The following is an 8390-nucleotide window of genomic DNA, read 5'->3' on the forward strand; positions in this document are numbered from 1 at the left end:
AAAAAATACTGATTTTATAGTTTTAACTTTTAAAAGACATAAAAAAGGCTGATTTCATAGCTTGGCCTTTTTTAAAAGGTTTTTAAAAGCTTTTAGAGCCAGAAAAAAAAAAACTCAAATGAAACAATATTGGTATTAAACTAAAAACGTTTATTGATAAAGTGGCTGTAAAAAAAATAATAATGAAAAATGTAAAACACGTTATATGCATAATTTAATTTTTCCTCTTCTTCTCATTCTCCATTTTGTTCATGAGATGCATGTTGCCCTTCATGAAAATTAGCATGTCAAAGTTTTCATCAGACAATAATGAGCTTTTGGCCCTCAAGATGTCCTTGCCCATAGAGAACAAACACTCCACTGCAGCACTGGAGGGAATGGCTGTGTTGAACTTGATGAACAAGTCCACCAACACTTGCTCACCCAAGAGGGCAGCATCTGTCAGCAATTCCTTCGAGTTGGTCTCCAACCAGGTCTTGACTAAATTCTGGGCTTTGTCCTTGAGAGACCTGTGGCTCCTGCTGCTTTCTTTTGGCTGGGTGACACCACTGAGGAAGTCATCCTCCTGCTTTTCATTGTTACTGCTTCCTCTGTTGTTGCTCACTTTGTCAGGCTGCTGCCTCATGACCTCTTCGACCTTACCTTTCAAGCTTTTCTTCACTTTGGTGACCTTGGTGTTGTCATATTTAGCCAACCAGATGAGGCGAAACCTAGGGTGGAAGGCAGCAGCTAGCTGGCAGTTCTCATCCTCCAGAAGGGTCCTAAAACTTTTGTCAATGCCTGCCAAAAGTGTGTCGACAAAGGGGCTGCAGTAGATGAGGCCCTTGGACTTCAAGCCCTAAAGATCATTGCAACAACTGTTGGCAGCAGAGTCCCAAAGTAGGCTTGTTCCTTCCCCTGGATCTTGTTGAGCACTTTGGTCACAGGTGGTATGACCTGGAAATAAAATAATGGAGAATTAGAAAATTGAAAAATTGAAATCAAATGTCAATATTAATTTTATAATTCAGTATCTATAATATTATTTTAGTATCATATTAATAGTTAATAGATAATACAATATGTGTTTTGAAGGATTCATAATATAATATGAGTCTAGAAGCTGAAGTTCTTCAAGGTGTTCTGAATATTTCTTGCTTAAGTACTACTTCAAGTCAGTATGCAAATTAACAATTTGCCTGCCCAATGTCCTCCTTGACATGGAGCTCTTGCTGGAGTTCAGCATCTTGATTAGCCTCTCAAACTTGTCATACTTTACAACTTGGAGTGGCAACATGTTGGCCATGAACAGGTCCCCAATCCTTTGATCTACAACAGCCTGGGGTATGCCACTGCCAGTAGCAGCAGTGCCAAAGGACTTGGTAATGGTTTGCTGGTGTGCTTTCTTGCCAGAGGGAGGTGAAAACAGACTTGATAATTCCTGCCTTGACGTTCTCCTCAAACTGCATGAACTTGACTGGGTGGGTCCTCTTGATGTGCTTGCTTGAGGTTGTTGGGGCTTGTCATGTACCCCTTGATGGGCAGGCAAAGCTTGCAGTTGAAAATCAACTTGTCTCCTTCCCTTGACTTGATCAAGAAGTAGTCCTCCAGGTGGAGCCAGGGCTTCTGAGCCTGTTCCTGCTGAGGTCCAGTGGCACTGGCAGTTTCAGCCTTGACAATGTCAACATATTCAAATTTTTGAGATTCCATCAACTAAAATCTTAAACAATATAAATATTTGAAATTATCATTAAAAATGTGGCTAATTAACAAATTGATCTTACAATATCAAAAATATAATATTGCTACGCAAATACTAGAATATGAAAGAGTATGCAAATGTTTAATATATTATAGTAATGAAACTGGACTTATTTATTTTATTTCAATTAACGCTAATGGTATTGCTATAATAGCAGATATTCACGTAACTGTAATAGCTCTTCAGAGTGAAGTGAATCCTCTTTCTACTGACACTTCTTTTTTTATATATAGCACTGTGTTGTGTGCTATGGTGCAATATCTTACTTGTTTATTTAAAAAAACTTTATATGGTCTATTAATAGAAAATAATTGCTTAAATATTGAATACATAAAATATCATTTTGAACTCACAATTCGAAGTTTAATTGAAAAGTTATTTATAATAATAAGTGGCATTACATTGGGGTTGAAAGAATGATGCATACAATATTAAATATGCTAAGGCTCTACATCTGTATTAAAAATCTGAAAATAATGGAAACTTTTAAATGTTTACTGGTTTTTATGAAATTTTTGGGTTAGTGGACTTGAGTTAATGGAAGTTAACAGCATTTCCTCAGACTTGAGTACTGTTATGATTTTTTGTTCAGGCAGAATCTGCATGATACAATGTGTGTGTGAGACAAGGCCAAATTTCTTGAATTACACTCATATTTCTCTTTCAGATGTACTGACATCATCAATGTGACAGATTCCAGTCTGACATAAGAATTAAATGGCATGCTGTAGTCATGGCTTTAGCTACCAGCCACAATAAATCAGGAATCTCTTCTTTAACCCTTTTGAGACACACAGTGTTTTGGTATGTGTAGCCAAAAAGAGCAAAATATTTTCTATTGAGATACATCTCCTAAAAGATGATACTTGATTAGCTACCACACTTCAAAACCAACCATTCACGATATTTGTTCCATAAGGCTGAAGGACCGGCCTCAAACTCCTTTCAGCTTGTATACCTTGGGCTGATGAATTGGCCTGGGTGTCCCAAGAGGGTTAATATAATCAGTTCTTTCATGTCCAGGGACAGAAATAGCTTGAGACCTATGGTGGGGATATGTCATCTGTGACTAACAGGAAGAAACATTCTCAATGGTCAAACTTCATTAGGACAGGTGAGTTCATCCAGCAGGTTCTGGACATCATCTGCAACAATCTCAATGGATCAATGAAAACTGTTGCTATGACAGGCCCTTGGGTTGCTGGTACCCTGAAAAAGCAGAATTTCAACATTCATACAAGTATATTTTTATCTATCCATCCATTTTTGTTTCCCACAATTCTTTGGAAAGGTAAAGTTACCTTCTCAAGCCATGCCGGCTCACAAGGGCTGGTTTCCCAGTTTTCATAGCATATATATATTCCCCATCTGGGCAGGATGCCAATCTGTTGCAGGGTTACTCATTTTTGTCAGCGAAGTGGATTGGAGCAATGTGAAATGAAGTGTTTTACTTGAGACCACAACACGTTGCTTGGTCCAGGAATCGAAACCACAATCTTACATTCATGAGTCCAACACTGTAATCACTAAGCCATGTGCCTTCACAATTCCTAGGAAGGTTGTGGGGGTAGAGTCCCTTGGTATCTCCTCTGAAGGGGCCTATCAAAAGCAACTATCATTAAACTTTCTATGACCAACTGAGATTATGGATATTATCCAACCATCTCACTTGTGGTCTATCTCAAGGTCTCCTGCTAGTTGGCTTAACTTGAAGAATCTGTCTTGAGATTTTTCCTGCAACATTCTAATCACATGTCTGTAGTACTGGAACTGTGATGTCTCAATGTGGAGAAGTAGTGACAAAACCTGGAGAGATTTCCTGATCTCTAAGCTACACACCTTGTTGAGTAATGTTACTTCAGAGACCCTTCATATTTAATGTAGATACAATTGCCTTTCAGCACTGTATTTACATTAAAAATAAGACATAGATGGATATTTCAATTTAATACTGTTTCTATTGCATATAATGGATTTTTATTCAACCGAGTAGCTGTTTACAATATCAATGAATATTTATTCACTGTTTCTTGTATATCAGAGGCAACCAGTTTCATCTAAGAAGGTGGCTGGCTGTAAGTACATGCAGTTGATATCATTTATTTTTTGTCTTTTACTTGTTTCTGTCATTAGGCTGTGACCATGCTGGGTACCGCTTTGAAGAATTTTTAGTTGAAATGAATCAACCCCCAGCACTTTGTTGGTTTTTTTTTTAGCCTGGTACTTGTTCTTTTGTTGAACCACTAAGTTACAGGGATATAAACAAACCAACACTGGTTGTCAAGCAGTGATGGGGGACAAACATAAACACACACACACATACATATATACGATAGGCTTCTTTCAGTTTCTATCTATCAAATCCACTCACAAGGCTTTGGCTGGCCCAAGTCTCTAGTAGAAGACATTTGCCCAAAGTTCCACTCAGTGGGACTGAACCAGGAACCAGGTGGTTGGGGAGCGAGCTTCTTACCACACAGCCATGCTTACACCTATATTCATATTTTTCAAATTTTTACAAAGAGGAAAACCTACAACTTTAAGAATAGTGTTTATTGCAATATATTGAACATGAGGATAAAGCATTAATTTTATTTATTACCTTCTTTTTTCCCTTTTATTTTGAAGATCCCAGATACAAGACATGATACTTGCAAGTACATGACACCCAGAGTGACTGGCTGAATTGTTAGACCTTCAACCAGCCCAGGTTGTCACTGAGTAGCCCAATGTAGCAAAGTCTAATAACAGATGTCTAGTGTATGAGGACATCAGGTGTTAGTCCTGTGTGATGAGAAGTGGAAAATTTGAGTCTGTCAAAATGTGGGAGAAATGTGTCATCATGTGACCCCCATATTATGTGATTTCCTAACTCCCCTGAAATCCTTGGAAGTTATGTCTGGTGTATTGTCATGAGTGGGAGTGGTTGGCTAGTAGCTCCACACTGCTAAACACTGATTAGGAGCTCCCATCATGTATGTGGTAGGTGGCATGGATGCAAGCCACTTGTTTCTAGTAAGGAGTCACTTCTGTGACTATATTTAGACAGGGCAATTTTGTTGAATGATCTGTTGCTTTGCTGTATCTGGTTGTACTCCTTTTTCTGGGAGTATGTTGTTTTTTGTCTATTTGTTATTTCAGAATTAAGTTTAAAATTGTTACATGTATTTAGTTATTGAATATTTTTGACAGCTTTCAATTGAGAAGGAAGATTTGGGATATTTGTTGCAGCACATTGAAATCAGGTGGCTTCTAAGGGAAAACTGTCTTTGATACTTTTATTCACTTTTCACAGTTGAAAGGCGGATTTTAATGCTCTCCTCAGGTAAACCACAAGAAATATATCTGGCATGATATTTCTCATTTGTAGAATTATTTTAAAGTTCGATGAAATCAAATTTCAAGGGAAGGTATGGATTTCATCAAAGTCAGATCAGTTGTCTATATTTTCTTCACTTATCATAACTTCTGTATCATGCTTTTTCCTATCTTTCTTTACTAGAGCTGCAATTCCCTGGAACTGCCAGAGGATCCTCTTCAAGTATGTTTTGCATACATGGGGAAAATTATATGACAAGTCTTAGGACTTAATATGGTGCCAGTTTCATGCTGGGTAATAAATATATTTCTTGCTATTTGTATTGAGGATATTGAAGCAATAGAAGAATTCATATGATAAAATGATATTGAGTTAAATCTTAAGATCAAAATATATCAAGAGTTTTATTTGCAGAAACAAACAGTGAAATATCAAAAACACATGGGAGATATGATATTTTTGAATAACTTCTTATCTGTTAAGAAGCTGATACCCATGTACTAAGTACGTCTGTCTCCTTAAAATTTGAGAACATAAATAATTTGAGAACATATATTTGAGAACATATATATTTGAGAACATATATTTAGTTACCTTTGGAAAAAAAAAATAACCTTATTTTATATTAGTAGTCTGTTTTGAATTTTAGTAGTTTTCTTATATCATGTACTGCAAATGCAAATTACTAATATTGTTTTAAATGGGCCTAGTGCAGAGGAAAGGAAGGAGAGTAAGAGCTATTTTTGGGGAGCCAAGTGGCTTTTACTCAAAAATATTTTGAAATATGACACTTGGAGTTCTTCAATAAATTAGTTCATTTCACATTGCTTCATTTTACTTGGCTAAAAATGAGTACCAGGTGTGTTAGCAGAGAGTGGGGTGATGCTTAGCCTGTGAAAGACTGGCCTCCTATCAAGGAGTCTTGTATTCTTGTTTACTTAACCCTTTTTACTGTGGAAATCAAATATATCCACTCAAAATTTCATTAGCTTTAATTGCAGAAAGTTTTATTTTAAAATCTATCTTTTGTTGAAGAATGTCATGTTTGAATCTGTTTTTTTTTTTTTGACTTGCAGAAAATATCAATTCTATTTTGTGTAAGATATTTAACATCACTACTGGAATAACTATGAAATTTAATTTTGCAGTTAAAAGATTAAACACTGCAGAAACCAGAATAAGCTCTGTAGAACTGCTCCAGAATGTGTTCTATTCAACTCAAAAATGGTTTATGTAGATCTAATGACAACAAAATTTTAATTTAGCTATAGATTTCATGCTTCAAAAACGATATTTAAGAAGAGTATCTCTATCCACAAATTCACATTGTAATACTTTGTTCAAATATCAACAGAACATTCTGAACTGTTTCAATGTTCAATGTCAAAACCTTATTTATCAACAAACATATTTATATAATGAAGCACACCCCAAATATAGGAATACTTTTGTAATATATCATTTTCATCCTTTTCACATTATGCAATGTTACCATGACAGCAGCAGCAATAGCAGCAGTAGCAAGAGCAGAAGCATCAGCAAAGACAGCAGCAGTAGCAGCAGCAGCAATTGCAGCTGCACCACCACCAGCACCACCACCACCACTACCAGTTTCATTGCTGCTTTATCATAGCTACAAAGTATATTCTCATCAGTATAAACAGCTGCAACTAATCATCCATGAGCTCAGTTATTAATATTACTAAAGGTAGTTGGATTGGAAGAATTATTAGAACATTGGACAAAATGCTCTACAGTGTTTTGATACAGGCTTTTACAAATACAACCAAGGTTATCTTTGCCTTTCATCTATTGGGGTTGATAAAATATCAGTCAAGTACTGGGGCTGATTTAATTGACTATATTCTCCTTTAAAATAAATGGCCTTGTGCTAATGTTAAAATTAAAAATATTATTCAGCTGCTAGACTGACAAGTAAAGCAACTGACAATCATGGCCAAGATATAACCAGTAGTTTTCATTTTTGTAGTTTTCTGGTCTAAATGAAAGAAATTATTTTTCTTGATGGTTCTTTTTTTGTATCTAACAAGATTTTGCAATAAAATCTGAACATCTTTATGGACATTGATGATGAAAAACATCATCATCATGATCATCAAAACTATCATCACCCCTACCATGATGATCTCGATGACAACCACCACAACCACCACCATGACCACCACTTCCATCATGATGACCACGATCAGCACCATGACTACCACCACAACCACCACCACGACCACTGCCACAACCACCAACACAACCACCATGACCACCAATACAACCCCTCCACCACAACAAGTGCCAGCCACAGAATGACAATGACAACGCTGAACCCCCACCTCACAACAACAACATTAACAACAAAACAACAATAAGAACAGAAGTAAACTTTTAAATATGTCAGTGTTTTGTTTCTTTGTCAACATTATCTTTCTTTCTAACACCAAAAATTCTTCAGCATCTCGAAAAAAGTCTTAATGCAGATGTAGTGCTTTTAAACTTGAACTCTTTTACGGTATTATCAATGTGCTTGTTTTACATTCATATATATACATATATTCCAAAGGTGAAACAAAAAGAACACAATGAAGGGAAAACTAGATGAAAACTGGGCAAAAACATAACAGACAGAAAAAATAATGGATGGGAAAAGGAGACAAATATGTGATACATGGAACATTCACGGTGGATTTTTTTCATCAGTTGGTTTCTAAGATGTCTTCGTCGTTTCGTGCACTTTAAAACTAAGAGTACTGTTATCCTGGAGGTACTGGAGCATTAAGCTTCACGAAAAAGCTGACAATTGTATACGAGTACAGAACAAAATAACATAGCATGTACTACAAGAAATAACGACAAAGATATAACAGACAAGGAATGGTACAATTACAAAGAAAATGCCCTTTGGCTATACAATAGCAAAAAGAACAATTATACATATGTAATACTAACAGAAAGAGCCTTTCAGCTAAGCAGAAAGTAGTAAGGTAGCACAAAGAAGAACTGGACAGTAGATATACATGTATAGTTTGGTCAGCGGCAGGCTGAAAAAAATGATGTGCCTTGACTGGACACTGGCCATGTGGTAGGAGAGAGGAAGAATGGAGAGGGTGGAGGGAGTAAGGAATGAGAGGAAGGGGAGGGACAGGGAGAGAGAAAGAAAGGGCAGAGGGACAGAAAAATAATAGAAAGGGAAGGAGAGATAACACATGCCCAGAGATAACACAGGTAAATGATGCTGATAGTAAATACGGATATTTTATCCCTTAGTTAGTTACTATAACTGCTAACTCTGCTTACCTTATATATATATATATATATATA

The 8390-nt window shown here is 36.3% G+C and overlaps 1 long non-coding RNA gene across 1 annotated transcript in view; it reads right to left on the reverse strand.

Annotated features, from left to right (window-relative positions):
* Positions 1-129: 129 nt before the first annotated feature.
* The window catches only part of LOC128248149 (uncharacterized), a 16331-nt gene continuing 8070 nt past the window's right edge, over positions 130-8390 (reverse strand). The window contains exon 2 of the long non-coding RNA XR_008264437.1: positions 130-936. This is a non-coding gene — a long non-coding RNA (uncharacterized LOC128248149). The remainder of the gene's footprint in view (positions 937-8390) is intronic.

The sequence above is a fragment of the Octopus bimaculoides genome, chromosome 6, assembly GCF_001194135.2.
Source record: "Octopus bimaculoides isolate UCB-OBI-ISO-001 chromosome 6, ASM119413v2, whole genome shotgun sequence".
Classification (NCBI taxonomy): domain Eukaryota; kingdom Metazoa; phylum Mollusca; class Cephalopoda; order Octopoda; family Octopodidae; genus Octopus; species Octopus bimaculoides.